The sequence below is a fragment of the Scyliorhinus torazame genome, chromosome 4 (assembly GCF_047496885.1).
Source record: "Scyliorhinus torazame isolate Kashiwa2021f chromosome 4, sScyTor2.1, whole genome shotgun sequence".
In the NCBI taxonomy this organism is placed as follows: domain Eukaryota; kingdom Metazoa; phylum Chordata; class Chondrichthyes; order Carcharhiniformes; family Scyliorhinidae; genus Scyliorhinus; species Scyliorhinus torazame.
Window position 1 is genome coordinate 51,029,250 of NC_092710.1, and position 19,368 is coordinate 51,048,617.

The 19,368-nt window shown below is 49.1% G+C and overlaps 4 non-coding genes across 4 annotated transcripts; all 4 read left to right on the forward strand.

Annotated features, from left to right (window-relative positions):
* The first annotated feature begins 1,312 nt into the window (after positions 1-1,312).
* Positions 1,313-1,385, forward strand: trnak-uuu (transfer RNA lysine (anticodon UUU)). Its single transcript has one exon. It is a non-coding gene; the product is annotated as a tRNA-Lys (tRNA).
* Positions 1,386-1,819: 434 nt separating this feature from the next.
* On the forward strand, positions 1,820-1,893 carry trnat-ugu (transfer RNA threonine (anticodon UGU)). Its single transcript has one exon. It is a non-coding gene; the product is annotated as a tRNA-Thr (tRNA).
* Positions 1,894-3,483: 1,590 nt separating this feature from the next.
* Positions 3,484-3,557, forward strand: trnat-ugu (transfer RNA threonine (anticodon UGU)). The gene has a single exon. It is a non-coding gene; the product is annotated as a tRNA-Thr (tRNA).
* Positions 3,558-4,928: 1,371 nt separating this feature from the next.
* Positions 4,929-5,002, forward strand: trnat-ugu (transfer RNA threonine (anticodon UGU)). The gene has a single exon. It is a non-coding gene; the product is annotated as a tRNA-Thr (tRNA).
* The last annotated feature ends 14,366 nt before the right edge of the window (positions 5,003-19,368 follow it).

Consider the following 19,368-nt stretch of genomic DNA (forward strand, 5'->3'; position numbering starts at 1 on the left):
GGCACATGGCCATTCCTCAGTTTGTCAGTTCTGCCACAGTCCTTCTGCTTTCGCAAACTCCTCCGCTGCTTCCGCCGTTCCAATATAAAAGTCCCTGAGCTTATAAGTCACCCTCAGTTTCGCTGGATATACAATGCCGCACCGCACCTTGCTAACGTACAGTGCCCTCTTCACCCGGTTGAAGGCAGCCCGCTTCCTTGCCAGCTCCACCGTAAAGTCCTGGTATACACGCATACCAGCTCCAGCCCACTGCACCACCCGCTTCTGCTTGGCCCAGCTCCGGACCTTCTCTTTCACACTGTACTTACGGAAGCACAGAGTCACTGCCCTTGGCGGCTCACTCGCCTTTGGTACAGGCCTCCACGACCAATGAGCCCGATCCAGTTCATATCGGGAGGGGTCCTCTCCCTCCCCCAGTAGTTTTGCCAGCATCGCGGCAAAATACTCAGTCGGCTTTGGTCCTTCAACTCCTTCGGGCAGCTCCAGAATCCTCAAGTTCTGTCACCTGGATCTATTTTCCAGGTCTTCCATTTTTCCTCGCAGATCCTTGTTAGTATCCGTCACCTTCCGCATCTCTTTCCCCATCGAGGCAAGTTGATCACCGTGCTGCAATAACGTCTCCTCCACTTCCTTCAGCGCCTCTCCTTGCTCTCGCACCTCCGCCACTGCGCTCGCCACCTCCGTCCTCACTGGGGAAACCGCCTCCTCCACCAGCACACTCAAAACCTCCCTCATCTCCTTCCTCACCATCTCCATGCATTTCGCAATCTGTGCCAACTGCTTTTCAAATTCCGCAGCCATCACCTTGGTTATTTCTTCAGCCGTAAGCAGTGCGGCCTTCCCTGGTGCTCCAGCCTCCATTTCTCCTGGTGACCCCGTGGTGACCTTTCCACTCCCCGACGGACCTCCAGCTGGTTTTTTTTCGGCCGTTTTTCTGCTCACCCTCGACATTTTTCTTTGTTCTTTTTTTCCTCCTGTGTCTTCTCAGTGCCTCCTCCGTGCCTTCTCCCTTCTTCTGCCGCCTCCGCGGACCCTGGGACTGGGCTTAAAGCCCTGAAATTGCCGTTCCCGAGCGGGGGCTCTCCATTGTGCGGCCGCCTCCCGCCCGCCATCACCTGAAGTCCCCAGTAGGAACATTTTGAATGTTTGTCAGCGATGTCTGTGAGCAAAGATTGAATGATTAAATGATTTTTGAAATTTGCGATTTGCATAATCTGTTAGTTTTCTCGATGAGCTTACTTGCGTTCACACTCTGCCACAACAAACAACAGATGACACGCTTTATTCAGCTATGAGAATATTTTAATAATGGGCTGTGGTAGCTCAGTAGGTAGAGCATCAGACTTTTAATCTGAGGGTCCAGGGTTCAAGTCCCTGTCAGGGCTATGATTTTGGCTCAAGGCGTTTGCTTCCCAATGAACGGTCGGAAATAAAAATAAAGAATGCAGGATGCTTTATGGAAAGTGGAAGAACCGTGACAACGTCGTGTTTGCCAAATTGCAACAGCCGTCCAGAATTTTCAAGAATTTTTGCTAGATTTTCAGTTAACGTAAAAACTCTCTCCTGTTCTTATCCAGCATTATACCACTATAGTTTTCTGGCCACGTTTAATGATTTCCCAATTCGCAAAATATTTCCTGTTTGTATACTTCTTTCCTGCAGAACTGCTTTTAAATTAACAACTTTCAGAAATGACTGCAATTTTTCAGTTTCAAAAGCCCAGTGACAATGAATATTTTAATTTGCACTCTCAAAGTGCAAAATGTTTAATCAAAACAATTGAAATCTGTTCCACACTTGCAAGCCTGTCTTGCAGATTGGTGCTGTGGCTTAGATGGTTAAAGTGCCTGTCTTGTAAACAGGAGGTCTTGAGTTCAAATCTGAGCAGTACCTTTATACATTCAGGTCAAAGCATGTAGCCTGTGAAGAATGCTTCTCATTTAATGGTGAACACAGACAATGTTGACATCATTTCTGTGGTACTGACCTTCAAGATTGATTTATGTCAAACTTGATTCAAACTTCCATATCTCCCATTTTTCACGCAACTTCCATTTTCCTCATCTACTCCATTGCATGTAACCTCGCTTCAGCTCTGAATAAGGATCACACAGGTTTGAAACATTAACTTTGTGTTTGGCTCCACAGAAATCCTCAAATTTCATGAGCTTTAATCCAATCATTTTTAGTTTCTCATGCACATTCACAACAGGTGCAGTATTTTCCTTTGAATGCACGACAGGATTGACCTCAGGAAATCCAGTAGGAACATTTTGAATGTTTGTCAGCTATGTCTGTGAGCAAAGATAGAACAATTAAATGATTTACTCTGATGAAGAATGACCCTGCCTCGAAACGTTAGCTCGGTTCTCTCTTCACAGATGCTGCCAGAACCACTGAGATTTTCCATCATTTCCTGTTTTTATTCAGATTTCACATCTGCAGTAATTTGCCTTTTTATTGGACGATATATGTTGCTGCATGTCAGCAAGAACTATTTGGGTAGGATAAAGGATGGGGCGTTTTCCATGAAGATGTGGCGTTGACAGATCTATTTACACCCTGAAACTTTGCGATTTGCATAATTTGCTACTTTACTAGATGAGCTTACTTGCGTTCACATTCTGCCACAACAAACAACAGATGACATGCTTTATTCCCTCTCTCAAAATCCAATCTGTATCTCTGCAGCTTCCCACTCATATCTCAGCGAACTAAACGTAATCTTCAATGACTTGAAGTCCCAGTGCATGTCCCTGGGTAACAACAGTTGTCACATCACAGGTCATTGGTAAAATGCGAGTCCAAGTTGAAGAATTTGAGAAAGGAATCCAAAGGGAGGCTGCCGGTCTGCTTGCGAGGGAAATGAGCTGGAGAGGCTGAATTACCAGTGAAGGAAATTCAAAAGATACAATATGAGACTTTGAAGTGAGCTATGAGAACATTTTTATAATGGGCCCTGGTAGCTCAGTCGGTAGAACATCAGACTTTTAATTTGAGGGTCCAGCGTTCAAGTCCCTGTCAGGGATTTGGTTTTGGCTCAAGGCGTTTGCTTCCCAATGAACGGTCGGAAATAAAAATGAAGAATGCAGGATGCTTTATGGAAAGTGGAAGAACCGTGACAACGTCGTGTTTGCCAAATTGCAACAGCCGTCCAGAATTTTCAAGAATTTTTGCTAGATTTTCAGTTGATGTTTAAACTTTCTCCTGCTCTTGTCCTGCATTATACCACTGTAGTTTTCTGGCCATGTTTAATCACTTACCAATTCGCAAAATATTTCCTGTTTGTATACTTCTTTCTTGCAGAACTGCTTTTAAATTATTAACTTTCAGAAATAACTGCAATTTTTACACTTTCAAAACCCCATTGCCGATGAATATTTTAATTTGCACTCTCAAAGTCAGCAGGAGAAATCAACAATACTGATGTTGAATCAAAACAATTGAAATCTGTTCTACACTTGCAAAGTTGTCTTGAAGATTGGTGCTGTGGCTTAGATGGTTAAAGCGCCTGTCTTGTAAACAGGAGATCCTGAGTTCAAATCTCAGCAGTACCTTCATACATTAAGGTGAAAGCATGTAGCCTATGAAGAATGCTCCTCATTTAATGGTGAACACAGAAAATGTTGACAACATTTCTGTGGTACTGACCTTCAAGATTGCTTTCCCTTGTTTTATGTCATACTTGATTCAAACTTCCATATCTCCCATTTTTCACGCAACTTCCATTTTCCTCATCTACTCCATTGCATGTAACCTCACTTCAGCTCTGAATAAGGATCACACGGATTTGAAACATTAACTCTGTGTCTGGCTCCACAGACATCCTCTAATTTACTCTGATGAAGAGTGACCCAGCCTCGAAACGTTAGCTCGGTTCTCTCTTCACAGATGCTGCCAGATCCACTGAGATTTTCCATAATTTCCTGTTTTTTTCCAGATTTCACATCCGCAGTAATTTGCCTTTTTATTGGACGATATATGTTGCTGCATGTCAGCAAGAACGATTTGGGCGGGATAAAGGATGGGGCGTTTTCTCTGAAGATATGGCGTTGACAGATCTATTTACACCCTGAAACTTTGCGATTTGCATAATTTGCGACTTTACTCGATGAGCTTACTTGCGTTCACACTCTGCCACATCAAACAACAGATGACATGCTTTATTACCTCTCTCAAAATATAATCTGTATCTCTGCAGCTTCCCACTGATATCTCAGCGAACTAAACGTAATCTTCAATGTCTTGAAGTCCCAGTGCATGTCCCTGGGTCACAACAGTTGTCACATCTCAGGTCATTGGTAAAATGCGAGTCCAAGTTGAAGAATTTGAGAAAGGAAGCCGAAGGGAGGCTGCCGGTCTGCTTGCGAGGGAAATGAGCTGGAGAGGCTGAATGACCAGTGAAGGAATTTCAAAAGATACAATATGAGACTTTGAAGTGAGCTGTGAGAACTTTTTGGAATGGGCCTTGATAGCTCAGTCGGTAGAGCATCAGACTTTTAATTTGAGGGTTCAAGTCCCCGTCAGTGTTTTGATTTTGGCTCAAGGCGTTTGCTTCCCAATGAACTGTAGGATAAAAAATAAAGAATGCAGGATGCTTTATGGAAAGTGGAAGAACCGTGACAATGTCGTGTTTGCCAAATTGCATCAGCTGTCTAGAGTTTTCAAGAATTTTTGCTAGATTTTCAGTTGATGTTTAAACTCTCTCCTGGACTTGTCCTGCATTATACCACTATAGTTTTCTGGCCATGTTTAATAATTTCACAATTCGCAAAATATTTCCTGTTTGTATACTTCTTTCCTGCAGAACTGCTTTTAAATTAATAACTTTCAGAAATAACTGCAATTTTTACACTTTCAAAACCCCATTGCCGATGAATATTTTAATTTGCACTCTGTTCCACACTTGCAAAGCTGTCATGCAGGTTGGTGCTGTGGCTTAGATGGTTAAAGCGCCTGTCTTGTAAACAGGGGCTCCTGAGTTCAAATCTCAGCAGTACCTTTATACATTCAGGTCAAAGCATGTAGCCTGTGAAGAATGCTCCTCATTTAATGGTGAAAACGTTGACAAAATTTCTGTGGTACTGACCTTCAAAATTGCTTTCCCTTGATTTATGTCAAACTTCTATATCTCCCACTTTTCATGCAACTTCCATTTTCCTCATCTACTCCATTGCATGTAACCTCGCTTCAGCTCGGAATAAGGATCACATGGATTTGAAACATTATCTTTGTGTCTGGCTCCGCAGACATCCTCAAATTTTATGAACAACAAAGAACAAAGAAATGTACAGCACAGGAACAGGCCCTTCGGCCCTCCAAGCCCGTGCCGACCATACTGCCCGACTAAACTACAATCTTCTACACTTCCTGGGTCCGTATCCTTCTATTCCCATCCTATTCATATATTTGTCAAGATGCCCCTTAAATGTCCCTATCGTCCCTGCTTCAACTACCTCCTCCGGTAGCGAGTTCCAGGCACCCACTACCCTCTGCGTAAAAAACTTGCCTCGTACATCTACTCTAAACTTTCCCCCTCTCACCTTAAACCTATGCCCCCTAGTAATTGACCCCTCTACCCTGGGGAAAAGCCTCTGACTATCCACTCTGTCTATGCCCCTCATAATTTTGTATACCTCTATCAGGTCACCCCTCAACCTCCTTTGTTCCAGTGAGAACAAACCGAGTTTATTCAATCGCTCCTCATAGCTTATGCCCTCCATACCAGGCAACATTCTGGTAAATCTCTTCTGCACCCTCTCTAAAGCCTCCACATCCTTCTGGTAGTGTGGCGACCAGAATTGAACACTATACTCCAAGTGTGGCCTAACTAAGGTTCTATACAGCTGCAACATGACGTGCCAATTCTTATACTCAATGCCCCGGCCAATGAAGGCAAGCATGCCGTTTGCCTTCTTGACTACCTTCTCCACCTGTGTTGCCCCTTTCAATGACCTGTGGACCTGTACTCCTAGATCTCTTTGACTTTCAATACTCTTGAGGGTTCTACCATTCACTGTATATTCCCTACCTGCATTAGCCCTTCCAAAATGCATTACCTCACATTTGTCCGGATTAAACTCCATCTGCCATCTCTCCGCCCAAGTCTCCAGACAATCTAAATCCTGCTGTATCCTCAGACAGTCCTCATCGCTATCCGCAATTCCACCAACCCTTGTGTCGTCTGCAAACTTGCTAATCAGACCAGTTACATTTTCCTCCAAATCATTTATATATACTACAAAGAGCAAAGGTCCCAGCACTGATCCCTGTGGAACACCACTGGTCACAGCCCTCCAATGAGAAAAGCATCCCTCCATTGCTACCCTCTGCCTTCTATGGCCTAGCCAGTTCTGTATCCACCTTGCCAGTTCACCCCTGATCCCGTGTGACTTCACCTTTTGTACTAGTCTACCATGAGGGACCTTGTCAAAGGCCTTACTGAAGTCCATATAGACAACATCTACTGCCCTACCTGCATCAATCATCTTAGTGACCTCCTCGAAAAACTCTATCAAGTTAGTGAGACACGACCTTCCCTTCACAAAACCGTGCTGCCTCTCACTAATACGTCCATTTGCTTCCAAATGGGAGTAGATCCTGTCTCGAAGAATTCTCTCCAGTAATTTCCCTACCACTGAAGTAAGGCTCACCGGCCTGTAGTTCCCAGGATTATCCTTGCTACCCTTCTTAAACAGAGGAACAACATTGGCTATTCTCCAGTCCTCCGGGACATCCCCTGAAGACAGCGAGGATCCAAAGATTTCTGTCAAGGCCAGCCTCCTTCAGTATTCTGGGGTAGATCCCATCCGGCCCTGGGGACTTATCTACCTTAATATTTTTTAAGACACCCAACACCTCGTCTTTTTGGATCACAATGTGACCCAGGCTATCTACACCCCCTTCTCCAGACTCAACATCTACCAATTCCTTCTCTTTGGTGAATACTGATGCAAAGTATTCATTTAGTACCTCGCCCATTTCCTCTGGCTCCACACATAGATTCCCTTGCCTATCCTTCAGTGGGCCAACCCTTTCCCTGGCTACCCTCTTGCTTTTTATGTACGTGTAAAAAGCCTTGGGATTTTCCTTAACCCTATTTGCCAATGACTTTTCATGACCCCTTCTAGCCCTTCTGACTCCTTGCTTAAGTTCCTTCCTACTTTCCTTATATGCCACACAGGCTTCGTCTGTTCCCAGCCTTTTAGCCCTGACAAATGCCTCCTTTTTCTTTTTGACGAGGCCTACAATATCACTCGTCATCCAAGGTTCCCGAAAATTGCCGTATTTATCTTTCTTCCTCACAGGAACATGCCTGTCCTGTATTCCTTTCAACTGACACTTGAAAGCCTCCCACATGTCAGATGTTGATTTGCCCTCAAACATCCGCCCCCAATCTATGTTCTTCAGTTCCTGCCTAATATTGTTATAATTAGCCTTCCCCCAATTTAGCACATTTATCCTCGGACCACTCTTATCCTTGTCCACCAGTACTTTAAAACTTACTGAATTGTGGTCACTGTTACCGAAATGCTCCCCTACTGAAACATCTACCACCTGGCCGGGCTCATTCCCCAATACCAGGTCCAGTACCGCCCCTTCCCTAGTTGGACTGTTTACATATTGTTTTAAGAAGCCCTCCTGGATGCTCCTTACAAACTCCGCCCCTTCTAAGCCCCTGGCACTAAGTGAGTCCCAGTCAATATTGGGGAAGTTGAAGTCTCCCATCACCACAACCCTGTTGTTTTTACTCTTTTCCAAAATCTGTCTACCTATCTGCTCCTCCATCTCCCGCTGGCTGTTGGGAGGCCTGTAGTATACCCCCAACATTGTGACTGCACCCTTCTTATTCCTGATTTCTACCCATATAGCCTCACTGCCCTCGGAGGTGTCCTCTCGCAGTATAACTGTGATATTCTCCCGAACAAGTAGCGCAACTCCGCCTCCCCTTTTACATCCCCCTCTATCCCGCCTGAAACATCTAAATCCTGGAACGTTTCGCTGCCAATCCTGCCGTTCCCTCAACCAGGTCTCTGTAATGGCAACAACATCATAGTTCCAAGTAGTAATCCAAGCTCTAAGTTCATCTGCCTTACCCGTAATGCTCCTTGCATTAAAACATATGCACTTCAGGCCACCAGACCCACTGTGTTCAGCAACTTCTCCCTGTCTGCTCTGCCTCAGAGCCACACTGTCCCTATTCCCTAGTTCTCCCTCAATGCTCTCACCTTCTGACCTATTGCTCCCGTGCCCACCCCCCTGCCATACTAGTTTAAACCCTCCCGTGTGACACGAGCAAACCTCGCGGCCAGGATATTTATGCCTCTCCGGTTTAGATGCAACCCGTCCATTTTATACAGGTCACACCTGCCCCGGAAGAGCTCCCAGTGGTCCAGATAACGGAAACCCTCCCTCCTACACCAGCTGTTTAGCCACGTGTTTGTCTGCTCTATCTAAATCAAAGCCCTGACAGGAACTTGAACTCTGGACCCTCAGATTTAAAGTCTGATGCTCGACCTACTGAGCTACCAGGGCCCATTATATGAGCTTTAATCCAATCATTTTTAGTTTCTCATGCAGATTCACAACATGTGCAGTATTTTCCTTTGAATGCACGACAGGAAATTGACCTCAGGAAATCCAGTAGGAACATTTTGAATGTTTGTCAGCGATGTCTGTGAGCAAAGATTGAGTGATTACATAGAACATAGAACAATACAGCGCAGTACAGGCCCTTCGGTCCACGATGTTGCACCGAAACAAAAGCCATCTAACCTACACTATGCCATTATCATCCATATGTTTATCCAATAAACTTTTAAATGCCCTCAATGTTGGCGAGTTCACTACTGTAGCAGGTAGGGCATTCCACGGCCTCACTACTCTTTGCGTAAAGAACCTACCTCTGACCTCTGTCCTATATCTATTACCCCTCAGTTTAAAGCTATGTCCCCTCGTGCCAGCCATTTCCATCCGCGGGAGAAGGCTCTCACTGTCCACCCTATCTAACCCCCTGATCATTTTGTATGCCTCTATTAAGTCTCCTCTTAACCTTCTTCTCTCCAACGAAAACAACCTCAAGTCCATCAGCCTTTCCTAATAAGATTTTCCCTCCATACCAGGCAACATCCTGGTAAATCTCCTCTGCACCCGCTCCAAAGCCTCCACGTCCTTCCTATAATGCGGGACCAGAACTGTACGCAATACTCCAAATGCGGCCGTACCAGAGTTCTGTACAGCTGCAACATGACCTCCCGACTCCGGAACTCAATCCCTCTACCAATAAAGGCCAACACTCCATAGGCCTTCTTCACAACCCTATCAACCTGGGTGGCAACTTTCAGGGATCTATGTACATGGACACCTAGATCCCTCTGCTCATCCACACTTCCAAGAACTTTACCATTAGCCAAATATTCTGCATTCCTGTTATTCCTTCCAAAGTGAATCACCTCACACTTCTCTACATTAAACTCCATTTGCCACTTCTCAGCCCAGCTCTGCAGCTTATCTATATCCCTCTGTAACCTGCTACATCCTTCCACACTATCGACAACACCACCGACTTTAGTATCGTCTGCAAATTTACTCACCCACCCTTCTGCGCCTTCCTCTAGGTCATTGATAAAAATGACAAACAGCAACGGCCCCAGAACAGATCCTTGTGGTACTCCACTTGTAACTGAACTCCATTCTGAACATTTCCCATCAACCACCACCCTCTGTCTTCTTTCAGCTAGCCAATTTCTGATCCACATCTCTAAATCACCCTCAATCCCCAGCCTCCGTATTTTCTGCAATAGCCTACCGTGGGGAACATTATCAAACGCTTTGCTGAAATCCATATACACCACATCAACTGCTCTACCCTCGTCTACCTGTTCAGTCACCTTCTCAAAGAACTCGATAAGGTTTTTGAGGCATGACCTACCCTTCACAAAGCCATGCTGACTATCCCTGATCATATTATTCCTATCTAGATGATTATAAATCTTGTCTCTTATAATCCCCTCCAAGACTTTACCCACTACAGACGTGAGGCTCACTGGTCTATAGTTGCCGGGGTTGTCTCTGCTCCCCTTTTTGAACAAAGGGACCACATTTGCTATCCTCCAGTCCTCTGGCACTATTCCTGTAGCCAATAATGACATAAAAATCAAAGCCAAAGGTCCAGCAATCTCTTCCCTGGCCTCCCAGAGAATCCTAGGATAAATCCCATCAGGACCCGGGGACTTATCTATTTTCAGCCTGTCCAGAATTGCCAACACCTCTTCCCTACGTACCTCAATGCCATCTATTCTATTAGCCTGGGTCTCAGCATTCTCCTCCACAACATTATCTTTATCCTAAGTGAATACTGACAAAAAATATTCATTTAGTATCTCGCCTATCTCTTCAGACTCCACACACAACTTCCCATCCCTGTCCTTGACTGGTCCTACTCTTTCCCTAGTCTAAGAGTAGGGAGGGCACCTTCAAGGTTAGTGCCATGGAGATTTTGCCAACAAACTCTGCACTCACCATTAAATTGGGAGCTTTTCATAACAGGTTACTTGTTTTGACGTAAAGGTATGAAGGCACTGCTGAGATTTGAACTTAGAATCTCCTGTTTACTTAGACAGGCGCTTTAACAAGCTAAGTCACAGCACCAACTTAAACCAGTACTGAGCCGAGTTCCGGTTGCGGCAGGGATGAGCTAGCCGCACGTTTCGGCGGCTCCAGCTCCGACGGAACTTCGGGCTCTTTTAAGAGCCCCAACGGGGACTTTGACGGCCGAAAAACCCGGTGCGAGGCGCGAGGGAAGGGAGTCCCCCCCGAACGACGGAGGGAAAAACCGGCGGCGGCGGCTACAGCCCGAAGAATCTGCAGCCAGGAGGTCAGAGGGAGTGGAACAAAATGGCGGCGGAGAAACCACAGGTGATATGGGGGCCTGAGCAGGACGAGGTGGTGAGACGGTGCGTGGACCTGCTGAAGAAGGACGTAATGACCCCGTTGTTACAGGCAATTGAGGGGCTTAAGGAGACTTTAAAGACCCAGGAGACTGAAGTTCGCGTGGTGGAGCAGAAGGTGTCAGGTATTGAGGACGAGGTCCTGGGCCTGGCGGTCAAGACTCAGACACACAAGGCACTTCATAAAAAGTGTGCTGACAGGATTGAGGCCCTTGAAAATGGAGCGCGAAGGAAGAACCTGAGGATACTAGGTCTCCCGGGGGGTGTGGAAGGAGTGGACTGTGGAGCGTACGCAAGTAAGATGCTGAGCTCACTGATGGGTGCTGAGGCCCCTGCGGGCCCCATGGAGGTGGAGTGGGCAAATCGGATCCCGGCGAGAAGACCAAAAGCGGGAGAGCCACTGAGGACGATAATCGTGCGATTCTACCGCCTTAATGACAGAGAAGAGGTCATGAGATGGGCTAAAAAGGTGCGGAGTAGCAGATGGGAGAATGCGGTGGTAAGGATCTACCAGGATTGGAGTGCGGAGGTGGCGAGAAGGAGGGCGAGCTTCAACCGAGCCAAAGAGGTTTTGCACAAAAGGAAGGTGAAGTTTGGGATGCTGCAGCCGGCAAGGCTATGGGTCACGCATCAGGAGAGACGCTATTATTTCGAGACGGCGGAGGAAGCATGGTCCTTCATCAATGAAGAGAAACTGGACCGGAACTGAGGGACTGATGCTGCAGGGAACTGTTATTGTTGTTATTATTGTTTTTGTTAATGGGATGGGGAAGTAAACAGGGAAGGGGGGGACACTGGGGAAATGTGGGCGCCGGTGAGGGGGGAGAGGCGGGACATAGTCGGAGAATGGGGAAGGAGAGGGGGAGGGGAAAGGGAGCTGCGCCATAAGAGGCGGGTCAGGTAAAGGGATGTTCCCGCGCCAGAAAGAATAAGGCGGGAAAATAGGCGCAAGGCGGATGGGAGTTCCCTCACACCGGGGGGGGTCGAGGAGGGAGCAGGAGTAGCCGGGGTCAGTTGAAGTCAGCTGACTTACGGAAGTGATATGAGGGGAGCAATCAAGCTAGATAGGGAGGGGGGGGCGGGGGGTTGGGGGGGGGGGGCGGTGGGAGGGGACAACCGGGTTGCTGCTGTGAAATCCAAAAGGAAATGGCTAAAGAGAGGGTGGTCGGGGGCGGAATGCAACGCTGGGGGAGCGAGCGGGAGCGCGGAGGCGGGATATGGGACTGGCCTAGAGAAGGTAATGGCTAGTCGACACGGGAGGGGGGCAGGTAGCCCCCCAGTAAGGCTGATCACGTGGAACGTGAGAGGCCTGAATGGACCGATAAAAAGGGCCCGAGCGCTCGCGCATTTGAAAGGACTGAGGGCAGACGTGGCTATGCTCCAAGAGACGCACCTGAAGGTGGCAGACCAAGTTAGGCTAAGGAAAGGATGGGTGGGACAGGTGTTCCACTCAGGACTGGACGCAAAGAACAGCGGGGTGGCCATTTTGGTGGGGAAACGGGTAGCATTTGAAGCAAAGAACATCGTAGCAGATAGTGGAGGTAGATATGTAATGGTGAGTGGTATGCTGGAGGGAATGGAGGTCGTGTTGGTTAATGTGTATGCCCCAAATTGGGACGATGCGGGGTTCATGAGATGGATGCTGGGGCGTATAGCGGACCTGGAGGTAGGAAATTTGATTTTAGGAGGGGACTTTAATATGGTGCTGGACCCGGGGCTAGATAGATCCAGCTCAAGGACTGGAAGAAGGCCGGCAGCGGCCAAGGTACTTAAGGGGTTTATGGACCAAATGGGGGGAGTGGATCCATGGCGATTTCTTAGACCCAGGGCTAGGGAGTATTCCTTCTTCTCCCACGTCCATAAAGTGTACTCCCGGATAGATTTTTTTGTTTTAGGAAGGTCGTTGATCTCTAGGGTGGAAGAAGCTGAATACTCAGCCATAGCGGTTTCGGATCATGCCCCACATTGGGTGGACCTGGAAGTAGGAGAGGACAGGGAGCAGAGAACACTCTGGCGATTAGATGTGGGACTGATGGCGGATGAGGGAGTGTGTGCAAGTGTGAGGGGGTGTATCGAGAGGTACCTGGAGGTCAATGACGACGGCGAGGTCCCTGTGGGAGTGGTCTGGGAAGCACTAAAAGCGGTGGTCAGAGGAGAGCTGATTTCTATTGGGGCCCACAAAAGGAAAACAGAGGCCAAGGAAAGGGATAGATTACTGGGGGAGATTTTAAGGGTGGACAGGGAATTTGCAGAGACCCCGGAGGAGGAGCTGTACAGGGAGAGGAGACGACTCCAGACCGAGTTTGACCTTCTGACCACCAGAAAGGCGGAGGTACTGTGGAGGAAGGCACAGGGGAGGAGGTATGAATATGGGGAAAAGGCTAGTCGCCTGTTGGTGCACCAACTGCGAAAGAGGGCAGCAGCGAGGGAGATAGGAGGAATTAGGGATGAAAGGGGAGACACTGTGCGAAGGACAGGAAAGATAAATGAGGTGTTTAAGACCTTTTATGAAGAACTGTATAGGTCTCAGCCCCCAGAGGGAGAGGAGGGGATGCGGCAGTTCCTGGACCAGTTGAGGTTCCCGAAAGTGGAGGAGCAGGCGGTGGCAGGCCTGGGGGCGCCGATTGAGGTGGACGAGGTTATTAAGGGACTGGGAAGCATGCAAGCAGGGAAGGTCCCGGGGCCGGATGGGTTCCCGGTGGAATTCTACAGAAAATATGTGGACTTGTTGGCCCCGTTGTTGACGAGGACGTTCAATGAGGCCAGGGTAGGGGGGACACGACCCCCGACAATGTCGGAGGCGACGATATCGCTAATTTTGAAGAGGGACAAAGATCCGATGCAGTGTGGGTCCTATAGACCTATTTCACTATTGAACGTGGACGTCAAACTGCTAGCAAAGGTGCTGGCATCGAGGATAGAGGACTGTGTCCCAGGGGTGGTGCACGAAGACCAGACAGGGTTCGTAAAAGGGAGACAATTGAATGTTAACGTGCGACGGCTATTAGGGGTGATAATGATGCCCTCAGTGGAGGGGGAGGCAGAGATAGTGGCGGCAATGGACGCAGAGAAGGCATTTGATAGGGTGGAGTGGGAGTATTTATGGGAAGTGTTAAGGAGGTTTGGGTTTGGGAACGGATTTATTCGCTGGGTTAGACTACTTTATGGGGCACCAACGGCAAGCGTAGTTACAGGTCGACATAGATCGGAGTATTTCCGATTATATAGGGGAACAAGACAGGGATGCCCGCTGTCTCCATTGTTGTTTGCGCTGGCAATTGAACCTCTGGCCATGGCGCTGAGAGACTCCAGGAAATGGAGAGGGGTGACTAGAGGGGGAGAAGAACACCGAGTCTCGTTATACGCGGATGACCTATTGCTATACGTGTCGGACCCAGCGGGGGGGATGATAGAGGTTATGCGAATCTTGAGGAGGTTCGGGGAATTTTCGGGGTATAGGTTAAACATGGGGAAGAGTGAATTATATGTGATAAATCCAGGGGACCAGAGTAGAGAGATAGAAGGCTTGCCGCTAAGGAAAGTGGAAAGAAACTTCCGATACTTGGGGATTCAGATCGCTAGGAGCTGGGGAACCTTGCGCAGACTTAATCTGACACGGCTGGTAGAACAAATGGAGGAGGACTTTAAGAGGTGGGACATGCAGCCTTTATCGCTGGCGGGCAGGGTGCAGGCAATTAAGATGATGGTCCTCCGGAGGTTCTTATTTGTATTTCAATGTCTCCCTATTTTAATCACCAGGACCTTTTTTAATAAAATAGATTGGAGCATTACGAGCTTTGTGTGGGCAGGGAAAGTTCCGAGAGTAAGGAGGGGGTTCCTGCAGCACAGAGGAGGACTGGCACTGCCGAACTTGGGAGATTATTATTGGGCCGCCAATGTGGCAATGATACATAGATGGATGATGGAGGGTGAGGGAGCGGCATGGAAAAGGCTGGAGAGAAGGTCCTGTAAAGGGACGAAGCTCGAGGCGCTGGTGACGGCGCCGCTACCGTTCTCACCGAAAAAGTACACCACGAACCCGGTGGTGGCGGCAACACTGAACATATGGGGACAGTGGAGGCGACAGAGAGGGGTGCGGGGAGCCCTGGTGGGGTCCCCTATCAGGAACAACCATAGGTTCGCCCCAGGAAGAATGGATGGAGGATTTCAGAGCTGGTACCAGTTGGGAATTAGGAAGGTGGGAGATTTATTCATAGATGGGACTTTTGCGAGCTTGGGAGCACTGGAGGAAAAGTATAAGTTACCCCGGGGGAATTTCTTGAGATATATGCAGGTGAGGGAATTTCCGCGGCTCCCGACACAGGGGATACAGGACAGGGTGCTTTCAGGGGTGTGGGTCGGAGAGGGCAAGGTGTCAGAGATTTATAGAGAGACGAGGGAAGAGGGGGAGGAGTCGGTGGGCGAACTAAAAAGAAAGTGGGAAGAAGAATTAGGGGAGGAGATAGAGGAGGGTATGTGGGCTGATGCCCTAAGCAGGGTAAATTCCTCTTCCTCATGCGCCAGGCTTAGCCTGATTCAATTTAAGGTGTTACATAGAGCACACATAATGGGGGCAAGATTGAGCAGGTTCTTTGGAGTGGAGGACAAATGTGGGAGGTGTGGCGGGAGCCCGGCAAACCACGCACATATGTTTTGGGCGTGCCCGGCACTGGAAGGGTATTGGAAGGGAGTGACGGGAGTGTTTCGCAGGTGGTGAAGGCCCGGGTCAAACCAGGCTGGGGGTTAGCTCTATTTGGAGTTGCGGAAGAGCCGGGAGTGCAGGAGGCGAAAGAGGCCGATGTCGTGGCCTTTGCGTCCCTAGTAGCCCGGCGCAGGATCCTACTCATGTGGAAGGAGGCGAAACCCCCCGGACTGGAGGCCTGGGTAAACGATATGGCGGGGTTTATTAAACTGGAGCAGATAAAGTTTGCCCTGAGAGGATCGGCTCAAGGGTTCACCAGGCGGTGGCAGCCATTTCTCGACTACCAAGGGGAACGTTAGAGGGAAGACAGATGACCAGCAGCAGCAACCCAGGGAGGAGGGGGGGGGCGGGGAGGGGGGAGGAGGCTTAGTTCAGTATAGGTCAATAGAGTACGAGGTTTTGTTACTTGTATATTATTATTATTATTATTATTGTTAAAAAGTTTTTTAAAAATTCTGTTTTGTTATTGTTATCGTTTTGTTTGTTTTGTAAGCGGGAAAAATGTTGCTCAGGGAAAAAAAATTTCAATAAAACCAGTACTGAGCCTCTGACTGTGTGTAACTATCCCCAGTACTGAGCCTCTGACTGTGTGGCTCTATCCCCAGTACTGAGCCTCTGACTGTGTGGCACTATCCCCAGTACTGAGCCTCTGACTGTGTGGCACTATCCCCAGTACTGAGCCTCTGATTGTGTGGCACTATCCCCAGTACTGAGCCTCTGACTGTGGGTACTATCCCCAGTACTGGGCCTCTGACTGTGTGGCACTATCGTCAGTACTGAGCCTCTGACTGTGTGGCACTATCCTCAGTACTGAGCCTCTGACTGTGTGGCACTATCCTCAGTACTGAGCCTCTGACTGTGTGGCACTATCCCCAGTACTGAGCCTCTGACTGTGTGGCTCTATCCCCAGTACTGAGCCTCTGACTGTGTGACACTATCCCCAGTACTGAGCCTCTGACTGTGTGGCACTATCCCCAGTACTGAGCCTCTGACTGTGTGGCACTATCCCCAGTACTGAGCCTCTGACTGTGTGGCACTATCCCCAGTACTGAGCCTCTGACTGTGTGGCACTATCCCCAGTACTGAGCCTCTGACCGTGTGGCACTATCCCCAGTACTGAGCCTCTGACTGTGTGGCTCTATCCCCAGTAGTGAGCCTCTGACCGTGTGGCACTATCCCCAGTACTGAGCCTCTGACTGTGTGGCACTATCCCCAGTACTGAGCCTCTGACTGTGTGGCACTATCCCCAGGACTGAGCCTCTGACTGTGTGGCACTATCCCCAGTACTGAGCCTCTGACTGTGTGGCACTATCCCCAGTACTGAGCCTCTGACTGTGTGGCACTAACCCTAGTACTGAGCCTCTGACTGTGTGGCACTATCCCCAGTACTGAACCTCTGACTGTGTGGCACTATCCCCAGTACTGAGCCTCTGACTGTGTGATACTATCCCCAGTACTGAGCCTCTGACTGTGTGGCACTATCCCCAGTACTGAAACTCTGACTGTGTGGCACTGTCCCCAGTACTGAGCCTCTGACTGTGTGGCACTATCCCCAGTACTGAGCCTCGGAATGTGTGGCACTATCCCCAGTGCTGAGCCTCTGAAGGTGTGGCACTATCCCCCAGTACTGAGCCTCTGAATATGTGGCACTATCCCCAGTACTGAGCCACTGACTGTGTGGCACTATCCCCAGTACCGAGCCTCTGACTGTGTGGCACTAACCCCAGTACTGAGCCTCTGACTGTGTGGCACTATCCCCAGTGCTGAGTCTCTGACTGTGTGGCACTATCCCCAGTACTGTGTCTCTGACTGTGTGGCACTATCCTCAGTACTGAGCCTCTGAATGTGTGGCACTATCCCCAGTACTGAGCCTCTGACTGTGTGGCACTATGCTCAGTGCTGAGCCTCTGACTGTGTGGCACTATCCCCAGTACTGAGCCTCTGACTGTGTGGCTCTATCCCCAGTAATGAGCCTCTGACTGTGTGACACTATCCCCAGTACTGAGCCTCTGACTGTGTGGCACTATCCCCAGTACTGAGCCTCTGACTGTGTGGCACTATCCCCAGTACTGAGCCTCTGACTGTGTGGCACTATTCCCAGTACTGAGCCTCTGACTGTGTGGCACTATCCCCAGTACTGAGCCTCTGACCGTGTGGCACTATCCCCAGTACTGAGCCTCTGACTGTGTGGCTCTATCCCCAGTACTGAGCCTCTGACTGTGTGGCACTATCCCCAGTACTTAGCCTCTGACTGTGTGGCACTATCCCCAGTACTGAGCCTCTGACTGTGTGGCACTATCCCCAGTACTGAGCCTCTGACTGTGTGGCACTATCCCCAGGACTGAGCCTCTGACTGTGTGGCACTATCCCCAGTACTGAGCCTCTGACTGTGTGGCACTATCCCCAGTACTGAGCCTCTGACTGTGTGGCACTAACCCCAGTACTGAGCCTCTGACTGTGTGGCACTATCCCCAGTACTGAACCTCTGACTGTGTGGCACTATCCCCAGTACTGAACCTCTGACTGCGTGGCACTATCCCCAGTACTGAGCCTCTGACTGTGTGACACTATTCCCCGTACTGAGCCTCTGACTGTGTGACACTATCCTCAGTACTGAGCCTCTGACTGTGTGGCACTATCCTCAGTATTGAACCTCTGAGTGTGTGGCACTGTCCCCAGTACTGAGCCTCTGACTGTGTGGCACTAACCCCAGTACTGAGCCTCTGACTGTGTGGCACTATCCCCAGTACTGAGCCTCGGAATGTGTGGCACTATCCCCAGTGCTGAGCCTCTGAATGTGTGGCACTATCCCCCAGTACTGAGCCTCTGACTGTGTGGCACTAACCCCAGTACGGAGCCTCTGACTGTGTGGCACTATCCCCCGTACCGAGCCTCTGACTGTGTGGCACTATCCCCAGTACTGAGCCTCTGACTGTGTGGCACTATCCCCAGTACTGAGTCTCTGACTGTGTGGCAATATCCCCAGTACTGAGTCTCTGACTGTGTGGCACTATCCTCAGTACTGATCCTCTGACTGTGTGGCACTATCCCCAGTACTGAGCCTCTGACTGTGTGGCACTATCCTCAGTGCTGAGCCTCTGACTGTGTGGCACTATCCCCAGTACTGAGCCTCTGACTGTGTCGCACTATCCCCAGTACTGAGCCTCTGACTGTGTGGTCATGTCCCCAGTACTGAGCCTCTGACTGTGTGGCACTATCCTCAGTACTGAGCCTCTGACTGTCTGGCACTGTCCCCAGTGCTTAACATCTGACTGTGTGGCCCTATTGTCAGTACTGAGCCTCTGACTGTGTGGCTCTATCCCCAGTACTGAGCCTCTGACTGTGTGGCACTAACCCTAGTACTGAACCTCTGACTGTCTGGCACTATTGTCAGTACTGAGCCTCTGACTGTGTGGCACTATTCCCAGTACTGAGCCTCTGACTGTGTGGCACTATCCCCAGTACTGAGCCTCTGACTGTGTGGCACTCTCCCCAGTACTGAGCCTCTGACTGTGTGACACTATCCCCAGTACTGAGCCTCTGACTGTGTGGCACTATCCCCAGTACTGAGCCTCTGACTGTGTGACACTATCCCCAGTACTGAGCCTCTGACTGTGTGGCACTATCCCCAGTACTGAGCCTCTGTCTGTGTGACACTATCCCCAGTACTGAGCCTCTGTCTGTGTGACACTATCCCCAGTACTGAACCTCTGTCAG